The 27,515-nt window shown below is 36.6% G+C and overlaps 1 protein-coding gene across 5 annotated transcripts in view; it reads left to right on the forward strand.

The window, feature by feature from the left end:
- The first annotated feature begins 589 nt into the window (after nt 1-589).
- Nucleotides 590-27,515, forward strand: part of RPS6KA3 (ribosomal protein S6 kinase A3) — a 112,831-nt gene continuing 85,905 nt past the window's right edge. For 2 of the 5 annotated variants that reach the window (XM_023753676.1, XM_006088532.3), the window contains exon 1: nt 590-659. The gene's annotated coding sequence lies outside the window, so the exon portion shown is untranslated. Of the gene's footprint in view, nt 660-22,298; nt 22,393-23,344; nt 23,383-27,515 lie in introns of those variants that run through there. The other 3 variants (XM_023753673.1, XM_023753675.1, XM_023753674.1) reach the window with 3 other exon arrangements.

The raw sequence follows: 27,515 nt of genomic DNA on the forward strand, positions 1-27,515 counted from the left end.
CTTCTTTCCCCCCGCCTCTCGCCAACGCCCCCAGATCTCTGGGGCTCGCCCTTCCTGAAAGTAGGCGAGGCCCAGAAGCTGAGGCTGGGGCGAGGAAGGAGGGCGGAGCCAAGCCTGGCGGCCGGGGGCGTGTCTTCTCAAGCCCCGCCCCCCGAGTGCGCGCGCGGTGGCGGCGCCGGGCTGAGCCTGGCTCTGAGAGACAGGTACCGCTTAGGCGCCATGTTGTGAGCGGGAAGTGGGGGGAGCGCGCGGCGGCTGCTATTCTGCTGGGGAGCGGGCGCGGGGAACCGGCCGCGGGGGGGCGGAGTTGTAGTCCCTGCGGCGGAAGAAGAAGAGGAAGAAAGGGGTGAGACCCGGTGCCGGGCAACAGCGCGAAGCCTCTGGCTTTGGCGCCAGGGCATCTCCAAGCTGAGCGCACGGTGTTTCAAGGTCATGTGCCGCCCCCGACCCTTGCCCGAGGAAGCAGTTCTACACGTCCGCCGCCGCCGCTGCCGTGGGGCTCGGGCGGCGACTGAGTCGGGCCGCCCCCCGGGGCGGGTTGGGGAGGGAGGAGCCCGTTAAAGGCCGGTGGGCCCGGGGGGGAAAGAATCCCCTGGCCCAGCTGGGGGGACCCGTGGCAGAAAGAATGGCCTGTGGAGAGCCCGTCCGACAGCGCTGAGGTGAGTGCAGCCTGGTGGCCGGGGCCGGCGCGCCCCCTCCTCTCGACCCCGCCAGCTGGCTTCCCTCCCCGGAGCTGGCCACTCGGCCCCTTCTTCTGCCGCTCGCTGGTCCCCTCGCTCTGGGATTCCGGTTCGGGTAGTTGGGGTTGGTCCGTTTGCCCTTCTCTTCCACCCACCGTCGCTCGGGGGGCTGTGGTGTGGTGGCGCGTGGGGTTTGGAGTGGGCGCTGGGGCTTTGCAAGAAGCCGATTTTAATCAACTTTGCGTGGGGGAAGCGGGAGGCGGAGTGGGGTCTTGCGAGGAGTTGGGAAGTTTGGCCCTGCGTGGTTGGAGGCTTCCATGGACCCTGGTGGCTTTGGGGTATGAATGAGGGGTATGGATTGTGTTCCCTACGGAGCAGGGACTCTTGAGTCCGGCCTGGGGACAGGGTTGCTGCGGGGAGACCAGCGCGCGGGGGCAGGAACCGCCCAGGGCAGGCGACCTGTGGGGGTTTCGGGTAAGGGGTGCAGGACAGCCAAGGGTTTTTGCTCCCCCCCCCCATCTGCCGCAGCCCTTTCTGCTGCCGCAAAGGAGAAAGTGGAAGCCAGAGGTCTCCCCCCACCCCCAACCCCCGTTTCTGAGGTCGCTGAGCTCGAGGACCCCATTTCTGCGAGTTTAACTTGAGTTTCCTGTCCGTGGAGGTGAGAGGGTGATATTCAAGGAGATCAGCAGTCGCCGTAAAAGGCTTTGTGGGTTTCGTCGCCCCTGGATCTGGTGACCGTCCCTGACTGAGACACCTACCAGAATGCCCAAAACCCAAATATAACCAGACAATTTCCCCGGACACACCGGAGCCCCGAGCTTTTCGCAGCCGCTCCTGAGGTCCCAGAACCAACTCAGGGTCTGCAAAAATAACCCAGGCAAGACCCATTCCCGGGCATCCGCGCTCCTCTCCGGAGCGGAAAATCAATTCCTGATGGTGGCGCTTCTGTGATTCTTCCTTCTTGACTTTTTGCTGTCTTCTTTCCCCGCAGCGGACTTTGGGGGATTACAGGATGGTAGGCTGTGTGTGTGTAATAGTTACTGTGTGAGTGACCGCATTTCTGGAAAGCATGACTGAAACGCGGGGGTGGAATGGGGCAGGCTCTGATGAGTGGTGTACTTGGCGGCAGCCACTGCCCTGCCAGCCTCCGCAGTGTGAGCGGTGGATAGGGTTACTGGTTACGTCAGTAAGACCAAGGCTCAGTTTGATCTGAGATGCGGGACATAATGTTCGAGAATAAGGAAGGGGAAGGGGAAGAAGGGTCAGTTCAAATCGCTTTTTCAATTTTTTCCTACTCCCCTCCACTGCTGTCTAAAACGCTCTGCTTAAACGCAGGTAGAGTTGTAATAGTGCTTACGATTTGGTGCTTGGTATTTTGCCACTTGGGTCGTATTTTTAAACCCTAAACTAAGCGCTGCTCTTTAATAGAAAAGACATTGATATATGTTACCTAAATTGTTTTAAAAGGAAATCATGATATTAGGATTGGCAGAATTACGAGAATTTCATTTAAAAATTATGTTAGCTAACTAATACTATAAATCTTTTTCTAAGAAAATCAAATTTAGAATGTTCAATCATCCTGTGAATGGATAGTGTGAAAAATAGTATTCCGGGGCTCTTTTCCCTCAGAATTTTTTTTGTTAAATAATATAGCTAAAAGGGTTAACAAAATATGTTCTCAAAGTGCTGACCTTGTGGAAAGAAATTTAATTTGCTTTGAGTCTGAATTTTAGATGCAAACGTTAACATTTGCAACTCATAATCAGTCCACATTTCTGCTTGGTATGCATTAATGTGTAAAAAAATCACTTAAAATTTCACCTTACCCTTTTTCTGTATATCATGCATTTGGATAAGGAAGGCACAGAGCTGATATTTACTTAGGACTTACTATATATCAGGCACTATACTACATACTATTTCATTTTATCCTTCCTATAACCCAGGAGAATAGCTTTATGGTCCCCATTGTTACAGATTAAGAAACTGAATCTCAGAAGTTAAGGGCACAGAGATTATAAATAGTAAATGGTAGAGCCATAATTCAAGGCTAGGTGGATCTAATTCTTATGCTTTGCTTTATATCAGAGCAGTTGCTTCAAATCCTTTGTGGAAAAATTCATGGTATAAATAAATAAGCCTGTAGTTAGAGGTCATGTATTTTTCAGAAACAATTATGGTATTACAGAGGTCTCATTTGTTAAAGCCTAGTTATTTCAGTTACTGTCATGGTTTCCAGAACCTGGCAGATAGAATTTTAAAATTTGCCATTTTAAAAGAATTTTTCTTGGCATTATATAGCATAAGGTATGTCAAAACAGAGCCAGTGTTGCCTAGATTTATTAAAACTACATTTTAACAAGTTGCCCTTAAATGTTTTGTTGCCTTTGGTTGTTTAACTGTTTCAAGTAAATTGCTTGTGATACAAATTTGAAAATACTGAAGCCAGTAAGGAAAAAGTTAAGAATTTTCATTCTGAAGTCTTATATTGGACTCCTATTTTGCCATCTCCTCCCCAGTAAGTTCTTAGCAGAGAATAGTTGTATTTTACCAGACCAGGATTTTTTAAAAAATAGTCATTTGACTTGAGTAAATAAATCAAATTTTTCTCTCCAGGCTAAAAGATTTCAGGGTTGGTCTCTATAAGAATTTACATTTATAGTCTCATCCCTGGTAGAACTCTTGAAAGCAGAAACTTTTTCTCTGTATCCTCAACACTTAACATAGTGCCTGGCACAGACATATTATGGACCCAGTAGATGTCCACTGCATGAATTATGAAGGTCAGGAATAGGGTGATTATAAATCTTATACCTGTTATTATCATTTTAATCTTACATTGAAATATGAACAATCTTAAACACCTGAGTACCTTACCAAAAGTACAGGCAGTTTCTTCTCTCCTTTAGGGCAGTGGTTCTCAACCTTCCTAATGCCACAACCCTTTAATACAGTTCCTCATGTTGTGGTGACCCCCAATTTCATTGTTACAAATTGAACATAATGAAAGCATAGTGATTAATCACAAAAACAATATGTAATTATATATGTGTTTTCCGATGGTCTTAGGTGACCCCTGTGAAAGGGTCGTTTGACCCCCAAAGGGGTTGCGACCCATAGGTTGAGAACCACTGCTTTAGGGCCTTCCTGCTTTAAGACCTCACATAGGTCTCATGGTGCTTAAAACAAAATAAAAACCCTGTGGTTGAATTCAAGCATGGGTCAGAACATGATAGCCTAGAATAAGGCTGAATTTGTAATATCCTTACAATTGTAATATCTTTACAATTTTTACAATAAACCTGATCTAAAGTGATACTTTTTTGTCAGTTTCAGTCGAGTAAGAATAAATGGTAGTAAAGCTAAATATGAACAGTTTTCAAAACTAAAATTAAAGATGTTAATTTTGCTTTATAGAAATGTGTTATGTAAAAATAGCCACCTGAATTCCTTTAAGTAACAAGTACCCATAATGCATAGAAAATTAGTAACTATATAAATAATTTCCTTATAAAAAATGAGACCCTTGTGTTGGAAACCATCTTCAGTGGTTGTGCAGCCATTTTTAACCACAAAAATTATTTCGGATTCTATAGTGTTTCTACTATATCAATATTTGATTTCTTATATTTCATCTGTACGGAAAAACATTCTATTAAAGTATGATCATTGGTTTTGCAAAAAATGTTTTATTAAGTTTCTTTTCCTTTTCCTGTTCATTTTTACCACCTTTCAGGTTTTTTTCTTTCCCCCAAGTGAAGATCTGAGGAGAGGACAGGTATTGTTACATGTCAACTGTCAAGAAACTGTGACACATTACTGAACATGTTGTTTTCAATGATTATAATATAGGATGTCAGTCTTTGTTATTTTGGCAGCTTGATCCTATATAAATGGGATTGATCCAAAATGTGAAAGTTTGGTATATTTCAATTTTAAAATAAATAAGCTTATCTAATTAAAGAAACAAGTATAGGCAGACTTTACCTCTTCTTTAGTACGTTTATAGAAATCACAATGAGTATTATTCTATTTTATATAAGAAGAGTGGCATAATTGGGATGTGTACTCTTGACCAAGGATATGACATTCTGTAAATTATAGAATGATAAAAATATAGCAGGTTAGTTATCAGAAGTTTGAATTGCAGAAGAATTGTTCTAAAGATTTTTTAAAAATTTATCATCCGCTTAAAAATTGATACCATTGTGGTCATTGACAAGATTGGTCCTAAAGTTCCATGCTCAGGAACATATGATCTGCCAGACTGGGAATGATGGGTGACGTCAAGTGGCCCAATTTACCAGTGCAGACTGGATGCTTTAAACTAAGATCACAGTGCACTACAGTGACATCTTGGTGGTCTCTTCTTGGTAACACGAGTGTGATAGTGCCCAGGTGTGCATGTGCTTTGGTAGATAAGTTTTAAAGCACTGGAATGCAGTTGTGCAAATACATGTTACATATCCTATTCCCCAGTTCAGATAATAAAAAGACAAAACAAGCAACTGTATTTTAAATCTTGACATTAGATGCCCTCCCTTTCCGAGTTGATACAGTTTCCTGTATCATTTATCTGGAACATTACCAGATTTCAGATGTACCAGTTTATCAATTTAATACCAAATAGAATAAAAGCAAAGCTAAAACAACTGTACATCTTAATTGTTAAGTAAAATGTATCGAGTTAACAAAACCACAAATATACTGTATACATATTATAAAACAGATTCAGGATAAAATATATGCTTATAGAACATAACTGTTATGTAATACATTTGGCCTTCTTTAAATAAATACATTAGTTACTAGCAGTTAAATATCTAAATTTTACTTATCTCCTTACAATTTAGAAGTTATTTTGTGGGATAATTTGGGTGTATGGCACAATGTTAAAGAGCATAGCTTTGGAGTCATAAAGACCTGGGTTTGAGTCCTGGCTCTGCCACTTTATAACTTTTAATCTTATGCAAGTTATTTAATGTTGCTATGTTTCAGCATCCTAGTCTGTAAAATAGGGATGAAAATATCTACCTCATGGGATTGCGGTGAGAATTAAATGAAATTATAATATATGTAAAGCATTTGTTTCAGTATGTGGTTTAAGTGTTTAATAAATAATAGCTATAATGAATCATCTCTTAACAGAACTGTCTGAGAAAGTTCTGTGTTCTTTTTTCAGAATCAAGCAGAACAATTAAAAATGATTTGATTGATCTATTTAAACAGAGCCATTATAATATCTGAATGTAATTGTAAGGGTAAGGTGAACAGAAATCTCTTGAATCTTGTTCTCTTTTGTATTGTTCTCCTCTCCCATATTGTCTTTAAAGGGGGAAAACAGATAGACATTTTGAAAAATATGTGCGGAAGAAGGAAGAAAGGGAAATATATTCACATTTCAACATTGCTCAAATTGGAGTGTCGTTAATTAGCAGTAGGTTTTTTCCTTAGTGATACATAAGATAATAGTGTATCTTACACATGATTGTGTCTTATGATCAGTGAAATATCATATATCCTGTATGTCAACCTCTTAAAGGAAGTGTGTCCCTGAAGAAATGGATAAAGTCAGTATATGGCATCAATAGGAGGATTTTAACTTACTTTATAAAATATACCAAAAGAAAATGTGCTTTTTAATTTTAGGATCAGTTCTGTTAATTTCATTTTTAAGTACAAAAATTGATATGGCACATCTCCCTTCCCATTATTCTAAACACATTTGTTTTGGTTTTTTTGAATATGCCATGAGTAACTGGATTTTCCCGACTAGAAATATAATCCTTTGGATTTGGTCTGTTAGGTGGCATTGATACTTAAGGGCTTTAAATAGTACTTTCAATATTTTTAACTGAGAAGTCTCTGGAAATGTTAAAGGTATATCTGTACCCCAATAACCATCTCCCCCCTCCAAAAGAAACAAAGGAGCATGGCATAATCAAATAAATTTGGGAATTGTGGAGTTAAACAAGATTTGGCCAATATCTTCACTGCATAACTTAGAACTTTTAAGATGATAGCATACCCGATGAATCTGCAAAAAGGATATAGCCCCAGCATTTGAGACTGAGTGTCAGAACCTTTTTTCTGAACCACCTATGAAGTCTCAAAGGACACAAATGCTTTGCAGAACACAGTTTTGGAAAGTCTAATAACTATAGTAACATGATCCAATATTGCCTGGAAATGAGCTGTTATGTTTAATTGACTGTATCAAAGCATTTTTCTTTAACTGTCAAGAGTTTTTATTTTATTTTAAATTGAAATCTTTCCAAATTAAATTGTACAATAATTTTTCATCTTAGTAGCGAACTAAAAATTTTAATATAATAATTTAAATAAAAGCTTAAAATAATGTAAACCTTTTTTGCAATGTTCTGACAAGTAATGGCCATATTCTACTTTAATGTCAAACTAATTTCCCCTACTAAATGGCCCCGACATTGACTTGCTCTGTGACTTATGTGTAATATTCTGTTTTTAAAGACTCTTTTACCATTTGCTACTTTATGCTGCTGTTAGTTTGCCTACTTCTCCCATTCTCCCTTTTTTAAATTAATCGCTTCTAACTTACTGATGAGGAAACGAAAGCCTAGAGAAGTTAAGTTACTAGACTACAGATAGCTAGGGTTAATGATATTTTGATGCAGCTATTTTTTTAAACTTTGGAATATTGTTACTTTATCTTTTAAAAAGACTTACACTTACAGCTTAACAAGCAATGTAAAATAGTGTCCTCACCCTTTTTCTGATCTCTGTCCATCATATACACATACTTCTGGGGTCAGGAGTAATTTGATGGGCATATTACCTACTAATGAACAGTGATTTTATGCCTCAACATACCATAATGAAATGCCTCCATTACTGAAGTTACCTACTCTGCATATTTACCTCCCTATCTTGAAGGTGTCAGCTAGGAAGGAATGTGAATGAACCAAAGAACAAGGAGCTAGAAGACCGAAAGTTAGCCTACTCCCCCACCTGGAGTCAGGTCTCCACATTGTCTTTTAGGTTGTGTTTGTGTATATATGTTTGTGTGGGGGGGAAGGGGGGAGGAATCATGAAATAGTGCTAGTTTCCTGAATATTAGATACCTTACACTTATGTGTAAATCCAAAAGTGCTTTTATATTTCCTGTCATTCTTGTCTTTTGCTAATAAAATAGAATTACAGCAATACATAACTTAAATCAGATTCCCCATCTTGACTAATATATCTGTGGTTTCTTACATACCTTGAAAACAAATTATGTTTTATTCACTGTGTAAATTGATTTTTATAATCTGGCATATGATGATGATCTCATCTTCAAATCTGACCTGGTCATCTAGATTCCTGAGAGGTTGGCCTCTAATCCTTTGGTCCACAGAGCTTGTTATAGGAAACTTGGTTTAGTCATTTGATATGTGTTAGAAGCAGATGTGAAATGATAGCCTAAGCAAAAGATCATTTTGGCATTAATAGATTGAAGTGCATCTCAAGTGCAGTGTTTTAGGAGAGAAGTCTTCACTTTAGAGATCTTGTAAAACCTGTACCTAAAACCACAGTTACCAGATGGTTTTTTTTTTTGGTTCTTCACAGTAGGGGTACAAGTGTCTTCCTGAAAACCATATAAAATAATAGGAAAGATTCACCTAAAATTAAAAAAAAACTTGTAGATTGGCATTGCTCAGCAGCCACTAGCTACCTGTGGCTATTGAATACCTAGAAATGAGCTAGTATGACTGAGGAACTGAATTTTAAATTTAATTTTAACTAATTTACATTTAAATAGTCACCTATGGCTATTGGCTACTACATTGAACAGCACAGTTCTAGATTATAGGATTAGTACAACTTGAACCCTTTTTTCCCCACACTGGTGTTTTCCAACTCTACTTTCTGTTATTTACATATTGAAATTAATAAGCTAAAGCTTTTTCTAAATGAAAAATGTATTCAATATACTTTTTCAAATTATGGTTAATCAGTTTTGTTTTGTCTCTCCTACCTTGAAGATTTTGATAAACCCTGCTAGGTGGTATATGCCCCTCAAATCACCATTCTGCACTTTCTACAACTTCACTAGTTTTATAGTGACATTTCTCATTCAAATGATAACACCAACACATTGGGAAAATTTAGCTATCAAAATATGTTGCATTGTTCAGTATACTGTGCTGTATTAATACTGGGAAGGGGGATTGATACATCTTGCAGAATAAGATTTACTGAATACCCCCTCTGACTAGACAGTTGTATATACCAATTTGAATGAGGTAGACATAATTATCCCCAACTTACTGAGGAGGAAACTAAAGCCTAGAGAGGTTAAGTAACTTGTTTATAGTTGCATAGCTAGTAAGTGGAGGAGGCAGGATTCAGATACAAGTCTCACAGATTGCAAATTCCATTGGCTTTCCTCTAGATTGCCCTGCTTGAGGTGAGTAGTTCAGTCTAGATGAAATCTCCTACAGAAGAGAGAGGTTTCAGGTCATTTGCATGAGTAGATGTTTTATGGGAATGTATCAGTAGAGTAGAAAAATAAAATTGATATTATTCTTCAAATATAGCATGGGTTAAATAGGCTTTTGTGAGCTGGCCTGAGAAGCGGCCTTTGTGACATTGTATATAGAAAAAATGTTTTGAGATTTCTCAACAGCTGTATTATGAACATTTGAAACAAAAACTATGGTACAGTGGGGCCTTGACTTACAAGTTTAATTCGTTCCGTGACGGAGCTCGTAACTCAAATTACTCGTATGTCAAATCAATTGTGAACGAGTGAGACACGTGATGCTGGGCTGATGTTGTGGTGTTCACTGTGACGTTCGCTGTGCCAACTAGCCATGGGGTATCTGAAGCTGGCTCTTAACCCGAATTTTAGCTCGCAGCTCAAAGCAAAAAATCCGCCGAGAGACGGCTCATATCTCGAAAAACTCGTTAGTCGGGACACTCGTAAGTCAAGGCCCCACTGTATTTGGTATAGGGCCGTGGTCTGCAAACTGGGGCTCACGAGCCACATGCAGCTCTTTGGCCCCTTGAGTGTGGCTCTTCCTAAGCCTTAGGAGTACCCTAATTAAGTTAATAACAATGTACCTACCTATATAGTTTAAGTTTAAAAAATTTGGCTCTCAAAAGAAATTTCAATCGTTGTACTATTGATATTTGGCTCTGTTGACTAATGAGTTTGCTGACCACTGGTATAGGGGGATTGCCTAGATGTTACTTAACAGCTCTCCATACAGAAGTGCATAGGTATGTGCTGAATAACTGTGCTCTGGTGTTTGTTTTTTCTTTTTTCTCTTCTTTTTTTGTTTGTTTGTTTGTTTTCTTGGTGTTTTTCTTATTTGTGCTCTGTCTTTTAACTGCAGCATATTAAATCATTACCTCTCTATATTTGCCTCTTTTTTCAGAAAAATCTATATGACACTCCCTCAGAGTACCAGAAAACAGGATCTGGCTCAACCTGGAAAAGTTGCCAATTATCTTGCTACAGTATAAGAAAAGAAAATTTAAACAAAAGTTACAGACATTGGTGGTTTTGGGGGGGAGGGAGTTAAACTTAGGTTAAATAACCCTAATCAATCTTGTTAAAAATTGAGATATGATTTACATACCACAACATTCACCCTTGTAAGGTATACAATTCATTGGTATTTAGTATATTCAAAAGTTTGTGCAATCATCACTACTGTCTAATTCCAGAACATTTTTATCATTCCCAAAATAAATCATTAATGGTCACTCACTATTTCCTTCTTCCCCCAGCCCCTGGCAACCAGTAATCTGCTTCTGTCTCTGTAGATTTGCCTATTCTGGACATTTCATATTAATGGAATAATACAATATATGTCTTTTGTATCTGACTTCATTCACTTAACATAATGTTTGAAAGGTTCATCAATGTTATAGCATGTATCAATGCTTCATTCCTTTTTATGACTGAGTAACATTCCGTTGTATGGATATACCACCTTTTGTTTATCCATTCATCAGTTGATGGGGACACATCATCTGGTTTTGCCAAGATGGAGGAGCTGCACTCATCCTACGTCGTCCTTTACAGCTAAAACACCTTAGACATGACACAACACACAAACACAGAAACAACTTGGAAGATTAAAACAACAGGGCAGACTGCCTACAGATTTTGGAACTCAAGGCATGGCACAAATAGTTCCCTGGGTTTTCTTATTTCCTCTCATATATCCTGAATTGGGTGCTGTAAAGGCCTCCAACCTAAAACCGCCAACAAGAACAGACAAAATGGGCCCCAAGAAAAGTTTCTTCTCTTTAGATGACTGGGGAAAAAGTAGTTTAACAATAGTAAACCTTTTTGTACTATCCACCCTACTATAACTAAACCTCAACAGAAAAACACCCTAGTCCAAGGAAGCAAGTGGCAATGCTCAGATTCCTCCACACAGTGGTATTGGCTAGGTAGATCAGGAACCTAATCTCCCATTCCCTGCCTAACAAAAGAGCAGACAGCACTTTTGATTGCCTCTGCTGGGTGTATGGCAGGGTGATCAGGGACCTGAACTTTCCTCATCTCACCTCCTAATAAGGAGGTGGCGCTTTCACTAGGGAAGTGTCATCAGGGTTCAGCAGCCAGTTGAGCCTTCACCCCAACCTGGAAGCAGTGAGACTTATTAAGATGGTGTGAGACAGGGCTAGTCTCCACTAAGACTTCCCCCCTGCCCTGTGTCAGTGAGGAACTGAGCCTCACCCTCACCCAACATCAACACAGCAGAGCAAGATGGTTGGAGGTGGACTACTTAACACTGCTTCCCCCCTCCCTGATGTCAGTGGGGCCCACTGGGGAGCTGAGACTCCACCCACATCTAGCATCTGTAAGGTGGAACAAAGTGATGGATGGCAGGGCTAGTTGATAGTCCACTTCCCCCTCTCCCCTCCCAAGTTGTCAGCTGGGCCCTTCAGAGAACTCAGCTTTCCACTCTACCTTGCAGCAACAAAGCAATGTGAGTTAGCCCTCTGCTTCCCTACCTCCTATTGTCAGTGGAGTCCATCAGGGAGCTGAGCTCACACCCCTACACAGAGGCAATGAGGTGGTACAGGTTGGTGCCCCACTTTCACTGGTACCAAGAGTAGAGCTGAACTTCCACCCATCTGCAAAAATGCAGTGTGACTCATTGCTCCACTTTTGCCAGGGTGATGTTGGCGGAGCCCAGCAGGAAATTGAACAAACACACCCTGCCCTCACACTACATCTCAACTGATGGACAGCCTACTAAAAAAGATTAAATAGGATCCAGAGTCTTGTCGTCTCCAAAATATCCATTATACAATTGAAGATCACTTATATTAAGAATCTAGAAAATACAACACAAATGAGAAAATAGTCAATAGATACCAACACCAAGATGCTTCAGATGTTGTAATTATCTGACAAGCATTTTAAAACAGCCATCATAAAAAAATGCTTCAGTGAGCAATCACAACACATTTGAAACAAATGAAGTGTTAGTCTTAGAAAAGAAATAAAAGCCATAAAGCAGAAAATGGAAATTTTAGAACTGAAAAATACAATAACTTAAAATGAATTTACATGGGTTCAACAGAAGAATGGAGATGACAGGAGTCAGTAAAAATAAAGATAGAGCAATAGAAATTGCCTGCTCCTAACAACAGGAAAAAAACAGGGAAGAGGGATGAAGAGAGCCTCAGGAGCCTGGGGGACATTAATAAAAGATTTAACATGTCATCAGAGTCTCAAAAAGCAGAGAAAAATGTGGACCTTAAGAAATAATGACTGAAATGTCCCAAATTTGGCAAGAGATACAAGCTACAGATTTGAGAAGCTGACTGAACCCAAACAATAAAAACCCAAAATAATTCACACCCAGGCTCATCATAATCCAACCTTTGGAAAGGAGAAGTTGTTTAATGGGTATAGAGTTTCAATTTTATAAGATGAAAAAGTTCTGGAGATTGGTTGCATAATGTGAGTATACTTAACATACTGAACTGTACACTAAAAATGCTTAAGATAAATTTTATGTGCATTTACCACAATTTTAAAACATTTTAAGTCAAACTTTAAAGAGAAAGAATCTTGAAAGTAGCTAGAGAGAAATGAACTATCACTTATAAGGGAACAGTGATTCAGATAACAGCAGATCCGATGTTAGAAACCATAGAAGCCAGAGGAAATGGCACACTTTTTCAAGTGCTGAAAGAAAGAACTGTCAACCCAGAATTCTATCTCCAGTGAAAATATTCTTCAGGAATGAAGGCGCAATCAAAGCAATCTCAGATGAAGCAAAACTTAGAGAGTTTGTGCTAGGCCCTGAAATGGCTATAGGTAGTTCTTTAAGCAGAAGGACATGGTAAAAGAAGGATCTGGAATATATGAATAAAGAGATAAGAACTACATGAATTCTACACAGTCTCTTCCAGAAAATAGAAGAGGAAAGACTTCATAACTCATTTTGTAAGGCCAGTTTTGCCCTGATCCCAAAATCTTAAGACAGTACAGAAAACTACAGACCGGTATCCCTCAAAAATATAGATCACATACTTATGTACAAAATATTAACAAAACATATCCAGCAACATATAAAAAACTATACACTCTGAACAAGTGGGTTTTATTTCAAGGATGTAAGACTGGTTCAGTATTCAAAAAGAACTGTATTTAGTCCACTGTATTAAAAAGCTGAAGAAAAATCCTATTAATCAGGGGTGGGCAAACTTTTTGACTCGAGGGCCACAATGGGTTCTTAAACTGAACTGGAGGGCTGGAACAAAAGCATGGATGGAGTGTTTGTGTGAACTAATATAAATTCAAAGTAAACATCATTACATAAAAGGGTACGGTCTTTTTTTTTTTTAGTTTTATTCATTTCAAACGGGCCGGATCCGGCCCGCAGGCCGTAGTTTGCCCACGGCTGATATTAATGCAGAAAATGCATTAAACTAAACATTTATTCATAATAAAAACTCAGAAAACTAAGAGTAAAAGGGGACCTTTCTCAATTTCATAAAGAACATTTATTAAAAAACACACAAAAAACAACCTGCAACTAACATTAGACTTAATGGTGAAAGACTAAGTGCTTGCCCTTTAATATCAGGAACAAGGCAAGGATGTCCACTCTCACCATGCTATTCAACATAGTCCTGAAAGTTCTTACCAGCATAATAGGCAAGAAAATGAAATAATAAAAGACATACAGATTTGAAATGAATAAATAAAAACTGTCCCTATTTTCGAGTGGTATGATGGTCTCCAATGAAAATCTTAAGAAGTCTACATAAACCTATAACTAGTAAGTGAATTCAGCAAAGTTGTAAGATAGAAAATCAGCATACAAGAGTAAATTAAATCTATATACTAGCAGTGAATGTGTGGAAACAAATGAAAAACAGTACCATTTGAAACTGCTCAAAAAAAAAAAACCCACAAAAAAAAAACAACCCAGGTATAAATCTAACAAAATGCATGGAATTTGTATGCTGAAAACTAAAAACTGCTGATGAAAGAAATCAAAGGTCTAAATAAATGGAGAGATACACCATGATCATAGATTGGAAGACTCAACATAGTAAAGGCGTCAATTCTCCCCAAATTATTCTATAGGTTTAACACAAGCTTACTCTAAAAGTTATATGGAAAGGTAAAGGAACTAAAATATTGAAAACAAGATAAAAGTAAAGTGGGAAGAATCACTCCACCCAATTTTAAAACATTATATAGCTTAGTATTGGTGAAGGGATAAACACATAGATCAATGGAACAGAATAGAGAACCCAGAAATAGACCCATACAAGTATAGCCAACTGATTTTTGTCAAAAGGAACAAAAGCAATTCAATGGAGGAAAGGTAGGTAGCCTTTTTAACTGGTGCTTGGAGCAATTATACTTCCATAGGTAAAACAATGAACCTCAACCTAAACCTCACGACTTACACAAAAATGATTGAAATGGATTGTGGATTTAAATATGAAATGTAAAATTAAACTTTTACAATTTAAACATAGGGGAAAATATTCAGGACAGTAGGCTAAGTGAAAAGTTCTTAGGACAGATATCAAAAGCACAATCCATAAAAGAAAAATAGCTCTAGCCGGTTTGGCTCAGTGGACAGAGCATCGGCCAGTGGACCAAAGGATCCTGGGTTCGATTCCAATCAGGGGCACGTACCTTGGTTGCAGGCTCCTTCCTGGCCCAGGCCCTAGTTGGGGCTCATGCAGGAGGCAACCAATCGATGTGTTTCTCTGACATCGATGTTTCTCTCTATCTTTCCCTCTCTCTTCCACTCTCTCTAAAAATCAATTGGAAAATATCCTTAGGAGAGGATTTAAAAAATAATAAATAAATAAATAAATAAATAAAATATTTATTTTGATAAATAGGACTTAATCAAAATTCAAATCTTTATGAAAAATAACTAGTTAAGGGGATGAAAACACAAGCTACAAATTGGGTGAAAAATGTTTCAAACCTATATCTGAGACAGGACTTGTATGTAGAGTATATAAAGAACATTCAAAACTTAATGGTAACAAAGACAACAGACATTTCACCAAAAGGGATATATGGATAGCAAATATGCATATGAAAAGATGTCAACATGGTTAGCTATCAGAGAAATGAAAAAAACGACAGTGAAATATTACATGCCTATTAGAACAGCCAGAATAAAAAATAGTGACAATACCAAATCTTGAGGATGTGAACAAACTGGTGATGGGAATGTAAAATGATACAGCTCTTCTGGAAAACAGTTTGTCCATTTCTTTAGAAAACTAAACATACTCTTATTTATATGACCCAGCAGTCATCCTCCTGGGCATTTATCCCAGAGAAATGAAAATGTATGTCCACACAAAAGTCTGTACACAAATGTTCATAGCAGATTTATTTGTAATATCTAAAAGTTAAAAACCAAATGTCCTTCAATAGGTGAATAGCTAAACAGGCTGTGGTATATCCACACCATCCAACACTACCCAGCAATTAAAATGAATGAATTATTGATATAAAAGCTTGGATGAATCTCAAGGGAATTTATACTGAGTGAAAAAAAAATGTTACATATTGTGATTGCATTAATAGAACATTCTTGAAATGACAAAATTGTAGAAACTGAGACTAGTGGTTACCAAGGTTAAGAGGGGGGTATAAAGGGATGTGAGTCAAGTTATAAAGGGGCAAACATAGGACTTTGGTAATGAATTGTTCAGAATTGTTACTGTGGTCATAGATACAGGAACCTATACATGTGGTAAAATATATAGCATGCACACACACATGAGAACCTGTGAAATCTGAATAGAATCTGGGCATTGTACCAGTATACATTTCATGTGTTTGACAGGGATTTATGTAAGATGAAACCACTGGGTTAAGGGGATATGGCATCTCTGTACTATTTTTGCAACTTCCTGTGAACCTATAATCATTTCTAATTAAAAAGTTTAAAAAGTCATAAAGCATTAAATAAAAGTCAATGGTGGTTCTCAGTTAAACATTTAGTAAAATAGAAATAAAATGATGTGTTCATAATATTTAAAAAAAGAGAGAGAGAGCCCATGGACATGGACAATAGTGTGGTGATTGCAGGGGTGGAGGGGGTAGTGGAGTGGAAGAGGGCATAGAGGGGATAAATAGTGATGGAAAAAATCAAATATATATCAGACCAATAGCCAGCATCATGCTTCATAGGGACATATTATAGGAAGTCTCATTAAAACTATGCCTACTGATTTCACTTCGATTTTACATTCTAAAAGAGTTTGCTAATGCAATTAAACAAAATCAAAGATATTCAAAAGAAGGATAAAAGATTACTATTCATATCATCTACTTAAGTAATCTAAGGAAACCACTAAAAAGGTTTGTTAAAACTAATGATAGTCTAAAGGTGATATTATACAGAATAGGTCCAGAAATCAATAAATAGCTTACCTAGTTAGACATGATAATGGGGAAAAATATCTCATTTAAAATAGCAATAAAAATATTAAATGTCTGGAAATAAACCTAACAAGCAAAGGGCAGAAACTGAATGAAATTCAGGTGCATTAAAGAATAATTTGAATAAGTCAAGAGAGAAATTATGGTTCTTTAATAGAAAAAAATAAGTAAATAAATTACTTTCAATAGGATTTGAAGTTTGTTTTTTTTTTATTTTTTTAAGAATTGAGGGTAACTTCTGTCTTGAATGTTCCCAGATTTTTAGTTTTTAAATTTTTTAAATTAATTTATAGCTTATCTGAACAGTTAATACTAATAATTTTAGTAAAGTGCTCTTATTAATAGTGTATATGCATAATATATGTGCAGCTAGAATTAATCATGGAGCTGTAATTAGAAACTCTATTTCTGGCTACTTTTTCAGAAATAAGTCTTGTTGCCAGATTGTGTATTTATGCCTATGATAATTTTTAAATACCCACACATTTTTTTAATGAGTAAGTAGTTTGGATTTTTTTTTTCCTCAGTCAACTCCAAACTTGTCTAAAACATTTTGTGTTAAGATACAGTTGAAGTATGGTGGTTAACAAAGGGGATGGATGGGGAAGGAGGAATGAAGAGGGTAATGGTGATGCAAGGAGACTAGACATTGGGTGATGAGCACACAATGCAATATACAGATGATGTGTTATAGAATTGTACACCTGAAACATATAAAGTTATTAACCAATGTTAGCCCAATAAATTTAATTTTTAAAGAGATACAGTTGATACTACATAAGAATTTTGCTTGGATGTGAACCTCTGATTTATTGTGTATTTGAGCAAATCCCATCCTGTCTCATTTCACTTACTTGCAAGCTATTATTATCTTCTTTTTGTTATAAAGATGTTTGTAAGACTGTGTTTAAGGTAATTATTTTAAGTGAGTGTTAGTTAACAGTTATCTTATCAATAATGTATTGTGGTCAGCTCGGCAAACATTTAAGCAGCACTTGTTTTACCGACGAGGAAATAAGAGGTGCAGGTAATCTTGCCACAACCACATAGCTTGAACTTTGAAGCCTAGCATAATGGTTATGTCTGTTTTAGGTAGGAGGGCTTCTTTAAGCCTCTGGAAACCAGAAGAAATTATTAACCTTGTTCCTGAGACCCTTAAATTAGCCACCCAAGTAATGCATTAAATAGTTATCTAGTACTCTGATTTTTAGCCCTAGAAATGGAAGTGGACCCATTAGAGTAAGGGACTCATCAGAATCCCCTCAAATATTTGTATTTGTCATTTCCTGTGGCAAGATGAGCAGGAAGAAAGAGAAGCTAACACTTACTGGCATGGCTAGGCATAATGAACTTTACCACAACCTTCAACATAACTAGCATCCAAATCTTGTGGATTGGAAAACTGAGACTCATGTTAAGTAACTTGCCCAAAGTCACACCTATAATAAAGGATAAAGCCAGGTTTTGAAATCATATACCAGGCTCCAAAGCCCATGATCTTTCCAACACTGTGATTTCCCAGACTGTCTAGTCACAGGAATCATCTAAGGTGCCTGTTTAAAAAATGAAATACTGAGCCATGGGGCTTCTGGAACTTCTGATTCATTTTTGGTTTGGGGTTAGGCCAGGTAATGTATCATGAATGGGAATCTTAGGTGATTCTGATCATCAGACAGGTATGGGAAATACTACAAACTCCACAAGTACTAAGAAGTAGGGTACAAAGGTATTAGGATGGGAGGAATAGGGCTGTCTGGGAGTAGACAGAGGCACTTAAAAAGAAAAGTGGACATTTTAATAATTTTCAATATTAGCAAAATAAGGACAGTAAAATTGGATTGTGGAAATTATAAAATTGCTTTAGGTTCCTTAACCTGCACAGAAAAAACTATGTTTTCTTTTCTTTTTATTAGTATTTCTCTTTCATGTGACATTTGTGCAGTCCTTTTTTTCGCGTTATTCTTGCTTACACTTGGGTACAAAGGCACCACTGAAGGATATAGATAAAACTATTTTGGACGCAGAAGAGAAAGAAGTAATTAGAAATAACATAAGAAGAGCTTTAAATACAGAATCAGTAATATCCTCAGGTGTAAAAATTTCACAAAATCTTAAATAACTTTAATCCTTAAAGTCACAGGATTATAACATTTCCAAGCTGGAAGAGCTCTTAGGTATCCACATATTTTATGCATGAGGAAAGCCACAACTCAGAGAGGCTTAAGGGCTTGCCCACAGTTAGGGGTAGACTTTCAAATCCATCCTGGCCAAGGTTCCACCAAACTCTTATGGCTTGCAAATAAATACCAGAAAATAGTGACTTTTCCAAGTTCATGCTGCTTTTTAGAAATAAATTTAGTGACAAATCATGTTTATTGTATCTTCTCTACTTTATTTATCTAATGTAGTTTCTTCCTTTTTTGATTGTCCTATTGAGAATATAAATATATTCAAAGGAATCTCTTAGGAGATTATGCAGTTTGAAATATAATCATTGATCAATGATGTTAGACAAATGAACCATTACCTCCTTAGAATAGTGTATTCAACAAATGGCCAATTTCAGAATATGTGTTAAGGAAGAACTCTAATCTTTTCCACTTATTATAAAATGTTATTTTATAAATAGAGAAAAATGAACATAACTAGATGCCTAAATGTGAATTCTACCAGTAATATATGACAGCATTTATGTGTAGTAGTATAAGTTTTGGATTCAGACTTGGGTTCAGTTATCTACAAACTTAATAGTTCTGTGATCTTTAACAGGTTATTAAATCTCAACCTAACTTTTTCCCTTTACTATACATAATAACATACCTCTCATGGCTTACTAATGATTAGTTGAGATTAAATGAGAGAATATGTGTAACATAACTAATACTATACTTTGAACAAAATAAGAATTGCATAAATGATATCTGTTATTAGTATTTCCTTGAGCCAGTATTTATTTAGAAGAATATTAATTTTTGAATGAGGGCTTTAGTTTATTGCTTTATTCAATTTTTTATCATAATCAGAAGATATGATCTGTGCAATTTCTGCTTTTAAGAATTTTGGGTTTTATGGTCTAGAACACGGTTAGTCTTTTTAAAAAATTTATCTTTGTCAGAACCGGTTTGGCTCAGTGGATAGAGCGTCGGCCTGCGGGCTCAAGGGTCCCGGGTCCGATTCCGGTCAAGGGCATGTACCTTGGTTGCGGGCACATCCCCAGTGGGGGGCGTGCAGGAGGCAGCTGATCGATGTTTCTCTCTCATCGATGTTTCTGGCTTTCTATCCCTCTCCCTTCCTCTCTGTAAAAAATCAATAAAATATATTTTAAAAAAAAATTTATCTTTATTGTTGATAGTATTACAGATAGCCCCTATGTTGTTGTTTTTTTTCCATTGACCCTATTGTCTGTGTCCATGAGCTATGCATATATGCATGTAAGTTTTCTGGTTAATCTTCCTCCACCCACCTCCCCACTCAGTCTTTATAATTTTTCATAGATACTTGAAAATAACCTATATTCTTTATACATTATAAAATTCATTATCTACTTATTCTCATAAATTACGTCATATGGTTGGTCTTTATTTTGTGCATTATGCTAATTGACATTAGTGTGCTAAAATTCCTCCTATTTTGTTTCCATTTATTTCATGTGATAGTCCCCAAAATATCTTTTATTTTATGTTGTTAAGTTAGCCTGTGATTAAATGTTCAATACTATTTTGCATTTATTATTTTAATGATATGTTTGAAAAAAATAACACATGCTAATTATAGAAAATCTGAAAAATAGAGAAGCAAACACAGAAGGAAATGAGCATCTTTATTGTTACTATGAAATATCATTATTAAAAGATTTAAATGTGATTAAGAATAGGGGTTTTAGAATCAGATTTGGGTTTGAAATTAGGCTCTGCTTATTAACCTTAGGCAGGATATTAGGTTTTTTCATTTATGGTAATATTTATTGAGCACCTACAATCTGTCAGGCATTTTGCTAGGGATTGAGGACACAGTGCTTAAAAAGATTAACATACCCATCTTGGCTTAATTTTTTCAGTTGTAAATTAGTGATAATGCCTCATAGTTGTCAGAAGCATCAAAGATGATCTATAGGACTTAGCACTTACCTGGTGCATGATAATTCCTTAGTAAATGGTAGTGGTTATTATTACTACATATATTAAGTACTAATTATATTTTTAGTCCAAATTAAATGACCTTTCTTGTTGGCTTAAGGTTTTTGCCCTCACAATTTATTTTTGGCCTTAATCTTACAAATACTTGCTTTCTTTTTCTTTATGTTTTTCTATGCTTATCTGTTTTGTTTGGGTTTCTCTTTAAAGTAGTAAGTGATTATGTGGATGTTTTAAGCTTTTAAGTTTTTGTTATCAGGCACTTTAAACACATGCCACAGTAAAGAGAATAAGTATAATGAACCACCATATTCCCATAACCCAGCCTCAAGAATTATCACCGCCCTCTCCACATACTCTTTCTTCCCCTCTCTGGCTCCAGTGGATTATTTTGAAGCTAATCCTAGATACAGCGTCAGATGTAAATATTTACATCTATATTTCTGAAAATATAAAGACTTTTAAAAGCATAATTACCATATCATCATCAGTCATAAAAACATCAGTAATTCTGTAATCTCATTAAATACACAGTAAGACCCTTAATTTTCACTAGATACTTCACACTTTACATTTCTTACATTATTTTGGAATGATCTCATTCATCTTATTGTAAGTTTTTTTATTGTGTTTGGGGTTTTTTTATTTTTGTCATGGGTTGTTTGTTAAGGAGGTTATGAAATAGTGATGAAAGAGTTATGGAACTGGAAAGACCTGGGTTTGAATCTTGCTTCTGTCATTCACTAATTAACTTTGCTGAGCCTTTGTTTCCTCATCTGTAAAACAGGGATAATTATGCCTACCTCGTGATCTTAGGGTTGAATGTAATGCCTGTGTAAAGTACTATTCACAGTCTGCCAGTTACTATCTTCTAGTGATTTGGACTGCAATAAGTAAATAAAATTCTTGGTTATTGTATGTTTTTTAAAAAACATTGCAAATTTTATATTTACTAGCTAATTACTAAAAATAGTGGTTTTTAAATATCCTTTTAGGACAGAAAATTTAGAATCTCTGTTTCTCCCTTCTTCCACTAACTCTTATTTTGAGTTCACATTAATTTAGCCTGACATTATAGATCTTACCTTTAACTTTCTAAAGTTTTATATTGTTTATATACTTATATCAATTTTTCCTTCATTTTTGACCCTTTTTTTAAGTGGGCTTAACTTTTCCACCCAGTTATTTCTAGATATTAAGTTGGCGTCAGTATACTTCAGCATTTCTTTCCTACTTCAATATTCTTGAATTCTTATTTTGACTCTCTTTCAATAGTCTAGGACACGCCTTTGAACAATTTATGAAAAAAGGTACTACCAGAATGGTGACATTTATAAGGCTTTGCAAACCTAAGAATAATTTCCTGTGGCATTTGTACATGAAAAACTAGGACAAGGTATAAAATTCTTAGATCATAATTTTTCCCTTTCAACTCTGTGTCAATACTTCATTGTCTTCTGGCATTTTATTGTTGCAGGGGAAAACTCTGAGGTCAATCTGGTTTTAGTTCCTTTGAAAATAACCTATTTTTTTCTGCTTGTATGCTTATAGGATTATATCTTTATCCTTGAAATTTAAAAACATTTGCCAGGACATGTCTTGGTGTTGATGATCTCTGTTGAACCTTCTCAGTCTCCAGTCTCAGGTATTTTTTTTCGGAACTGGAAAGTTTTCTTATACTTTTGATTGATTAAACTGCTCTGTTTTTTCTTTAGGAACATTTGTATTCATAGATTATTTCTATGTCTGTCCTCCATAATTTTTAAATATTTTCTTTCATTTTCTTTTTCATGTACTCAAGTGTGTCCTCCGTGGCATGGATTCCGTTTTCTGCAGTGTCAATTCTAATACTTGCTATTCACAATGCAGATTTAATTTTGGCTATCGTGTTTTCTTTTCTTCTTATCTCAACATACTCTTGTTTCATAAGCAGAATTCCCCTTAGGGGTACACTCTAAAAAACATGAGGTGGATTCAGGCCTAAAATGTATCTATTTTCTAAGGCCAAAACCACAGGACCAGAAAGGAAAGAAAAAACTTCTTAAAATGAAGATATAACCAGAGGTCATTCCTATCCTTGTCTAGAAAATAGAACAGTCTTGACTACTAGCAGGTCTTTAGTTGCTGGAGGAATAGCAAAGCAGGTATAAGGGCACCTTATCTAGAATAAATGGATTTTTCTAATTACATTGATTGTTTTATATCTTTAAAAAATAAAATATAATAAATGCATATACTTTTGAAAATACAGTACAAAGAAGAAAATCCTATGACCCAGGTAACTACTGATAAGATTTTACATATACTTTGCTACTTACATGCACACATATTGGGAGGGGGTGCAAAATTGGGGTCATACTACATAGTTTTGTATCCCTTTTAATTTAATATATTGCAAACATATCTTTGCATCATTAATTTTCCTTTGAGGCCCTGATTTTAACCATTGCATAGTATTCCTACATATGAATAGATGTATTATGATTTATTTTACCAGTCCCGTTGGTCATTTAGATTGTTTTCTATTTTTCAGTATAATGAGTATGATGACTATCACTGTACATTAAGTCTTTATGCACATCTCTGATATTTCCTTAGGATAAATGAGGAGCTGATTCTTAATCCTGTCACATTGGTAAGGATTATATACCTTCCTTATTAAGACTATAAAATGCTTGTTTCTTGTTGTTTCATTGTGATTGCATAGATTCTTTGGATTCTGAACAATTTTATCATATCTTAACTGAAGTTTGAGAGAGGTTTCTAATGCCTCATCCTCAGCACCTTCATGGAACTCCTGTTACACACTTTGGGCAGGAAAACCATCACTGATATCATGAGCTTGGAAGGCAAATATACTTTGAAGGTGGTTAAAAAAAAAGTATGGTCCATGCTCATTCCTACAACCTGGGTCTCCACTAGGGCTCTGGACCCTTTCTTTTCTTCTTCCCTCCCTCTTATTTAAGGCTGTTGTTCTCTGAGGAATTCTTTTTTCCCAATGTTCATATGTAACATTCCATTTTTAGGTAAGAAAATGTCAGTACATGGTGTATGTCCTACTAAGTTAAAGTTAGCATGTACTGGGACAGATAATTTTTTTAGTCCCAGTATATTTGTATATGATGATCTCCTGCTAACTCAAAGCATTTTTTAAAATTTATTTTATATTTTCTTCAAAGGTGTCAAACAGTAGCCTGGAAATATACATTATTATAACATGCCATTACAACAAAATCTGTTTAGTAGGGCTACTTAAAGTGAATTTTTTAAACAGTAAAATGTTCTTATTTTAAACATTTCTGAATTTTCCTTTAAATACTTGAGAATATCCTAGAAGTCCTAAAACCTTGATTCAGAATGACTAATTTGAATTGTTCAGCCTCTTTAATTTAAACCAGGAAGATGATCTTAAGTGATAATTTTATACCATAACATTAGAAGTTATTTTGAAAATAATTCCTACTGAAACTCAAGCTGACAGTCTCCTTTATCTGATTTGTTCTGATGAGACCCATAGTGTATGTTATCTGATTTTTTACTTTTACACATTTCAGACTAACAGAGTAAAGCGTGATTAGAATTTTCTAACCTTTTCCAGTATTTCACATAATATTTGCATATGTACAATCTGCCAAGCTTTGCAGTTTTTTGGCTGGAAGGCATTATGGTGGGATGAGAGAGGATAAATACATTTGCCTCTCTTTTAAACTATTTTTTGTCTGCTCTCATTCTTTAGCCACATTGTATAAAAATATACCACGCATATGAATGATCTCTTCCACCCTGCTTGATAGGAATTTGGCTGTAATAAGTGGTGAAACAGGTATCTTCAACACTCTCTTGTAGTTGTTCACTGAATTGCATTTAGAAGTTCACTATAGAAATATAAGTGTTTCACAGTCAATTGAGGCAAAAGAGGGAACAGGAAGTAGCATTTACTGAGCTTCTACTGTCCCTTGGTGGATCCTCTTAATTACAATATTACTGTGAGGTGGATATTATATGCATCTTACAGATAAAGAAACTGAGGCTCAAAATGTAAGTAACTTACCCAAGGTCAGATAACTATAGCGGTAAGTGACAGGATGGGGTTTAAATATGGTACTAGCCAGATTCAGACCACCTGTTTTCTCTGTTTCTTTGAATTAGAGGAATAAGTTTTCTAGTTTAATAGATGCTCTTTCTTGAACTATTGGAACTATAGGAATTGCAATATTGAGTCTGACTGATGGTCCATGTAACCTAATCTTTAATGAAGCCAAGAGTCATTTTTCAAAAAGGAAACTTCTTAGCTGCAGAAGTAACTGTGCATTTATAACAGATAACCTTTGAATCCTTGTTTTGATGAAATGATACCAAACATTTGTTGAAGTAAAAATCCATTTTTGGTAGATCTTTGTAAAGATACTGCACTGCTATTAGCCTCCATATTTTCTTGCTTTAAAAATTAAATTGTTCAAAATTTTAATCTTTGCTAAACTTAGAAAGGAGGTAGATATTTTTGCAAAAAGTAGAGCATAAAATCCCTTTAGATCAAGTTTAACTCAATGTTTTTTTTCTTGGATTGCTTTGTTAGTGTATTAGTGTTAATTAGCTGAGTAAGGAGTTAAGAAAAGAAAATATATTGTAAAATTTATGGATCACATGAAGCTGAAAATAGTAAAGAGGCTGATAACCAGATTCGGAATCTAATCTATAGAGGCTAGCCATAGATCAGAACTGGAAAAAAGATGAAACAAAAATTTAAAATAAGATTTTATTCATGAGACTATGAGTAACAAGTACAAAATAGAGAATACAGGACTTAGTTGTAATGTAAATAAAGAAGACAAGTGGGGAAGAAAGGGGTCCTAATATAAGGTGACAAGAGAAGATGTATTTGACTTTGGGTAGTGGGTGCACGGTGCAATATACAGATCTTGTAACATAGAAACCCACACCTGAAACCTGTATGTTTCATGTTGACCAATGTCACCCCAATCTATACTAATAAAAGGGTAACATGCTAATTAGACCGGACATCCTTCCGGACAAAGCCACGGTGGCGGGGGCCAAGGCAGAGGCAGTTAGGGGCAATCAGGCCAACAGGGGAGGGCAGTTAGGGGCGATCAGGCTGGCAGGCAGAGGTGGTTAGGGGCAATCAGGCCAGCAGGCAGGTGAGCGGTTAGGAGCCAGCAGTCCCGGATTGTGAGAGGGATGTCCGACTGCCGGTTTAGGCCTGATCCCTGTGGGACATCCCCTGATGGGTCCCGGATTGGAGAGGGTGCAGGCCGGGCTGAGGGACCCCCCCCCTCCCATGCACAAATTTCATGCACTGGGCCTCTAGTCAATTTAATAAATAAAAAAAGAAGACAAGGATTTAATCAACAGATAACTTAGTATGACTCAGCAATGTGTTGTGGCCATTCCAAAAACATTGCATGTGAGAATTGCATTAATATTAAGGTTATTTAAGACAGTAAAGAAGATATGCCCTTTACATTGATCATATCAAGGTTGGAATGTTCACTGCATGCAATTCTGTATACCACTCTTTAAGAGGAATTGGATGCATGGTTAGAAAGAAGATGGTCTAATCTGTGTAAAAGGAATGTTTGAAGGAACTTGAGCTATCCAGAAAAGAACAGCCTTGGGGTGGTTTATAGTTACAGCTGTAGATTTACTTCCTATGACTTTTCAGATATGGTGCAGGCAAGTTAGCCATCATATATTACTAATCCTCTTAAAGGGAATTTGTTGCTGAGGAAAGTTACTATGTAATGAATTTTATCTAGCAACCAAAGCTTTTTCTCAGATGGTGTAGTAGGCTGCCTGGTAAAGTAGTACATTCTTGTCTTGATAGTGTTCAAATATAGATGAGAATGGGATAGAAAGAACCAAAGCATATGATGTATATTTGGAACAGAAGACTTTCAAGATCCCTTACAAATCCTAAACTTCTTTTTATTCTAAGATCAAAAGGACTTTATGGAGTATTATTTTATCCTCAATAATCTACCTCACCTTAATAGTTATTTGCATTGGTATAGATAGCTCTTTATAGACTGCTTTCTTATGAGTTAACTCAGTTTTGAGCCTAACAATGACAGGGCAAGTATCCTCATTTTGAACAGATAAAGTAACAGGATAGGAGAAAATTTCAATTGCCCCAAAAAAGCTTATAAGTAAGTGGCAGACCTAGGAATCTACAACTGGTCCACCAATTCCAAGTTTAATGTTGTTTCTGCTGTACCAGTTTGCCTTAAAAGTAAGTTATAAGTTGTGAGTCTTGTTTTGCATACATGAAAGTCACAAGGAGCAGATGGTTCTCAAATTATAATCCCATGGAAAATATAAGTGTAGCTCTAGTTAGACCTGGGTTCTAAAAGCCTAATATTAGGAGAGATGTTGAGCAGATTATTATAGAAAAAGAACTCTGTACAATTAATGAAAAAGTCTAGTTTGGGTTACTAGATGAATAATGATAACATTCACTAAGATACCAAACACAGGAGAAGTAGCAGATTGGTGGGCCACAGAGGGGGTGATTGAATTTAATTTTGGACAGAATTAAAATAGCTAAAATTGATTGTTTACTAAATGCCAGGCACAGTGCTTAGGGTTTTATCTCATTTATCTCATTTAGTCTTCAGAATTCTCTGAAGATAAGACTTTTTAATCTTTACTTTCCAAATGAAGAAACTAAAGCTTAGATAGTTTAAATCATATATCTAATGCTTCATAATTAGTGCAAGAACAGAAATCTGATCTAGGTTTCTGACTCCAAAG

The sequence above is a fragment of the Myotis lucifugus genome, unplaced genomic scaffold (assembly GCF_000147115.1).
Source record: "Myotis lucifugus unplaced genomic scaffold, Myoluc2.0 scaffold_49, whole genome shotgun sequence".
Taxonomy (NCBI): Eukaryota; Metazoa; Chordata; class Mammalia; order Chiroptera; family Vespertilionidae; genus Myotis; species Myotis lucifugus.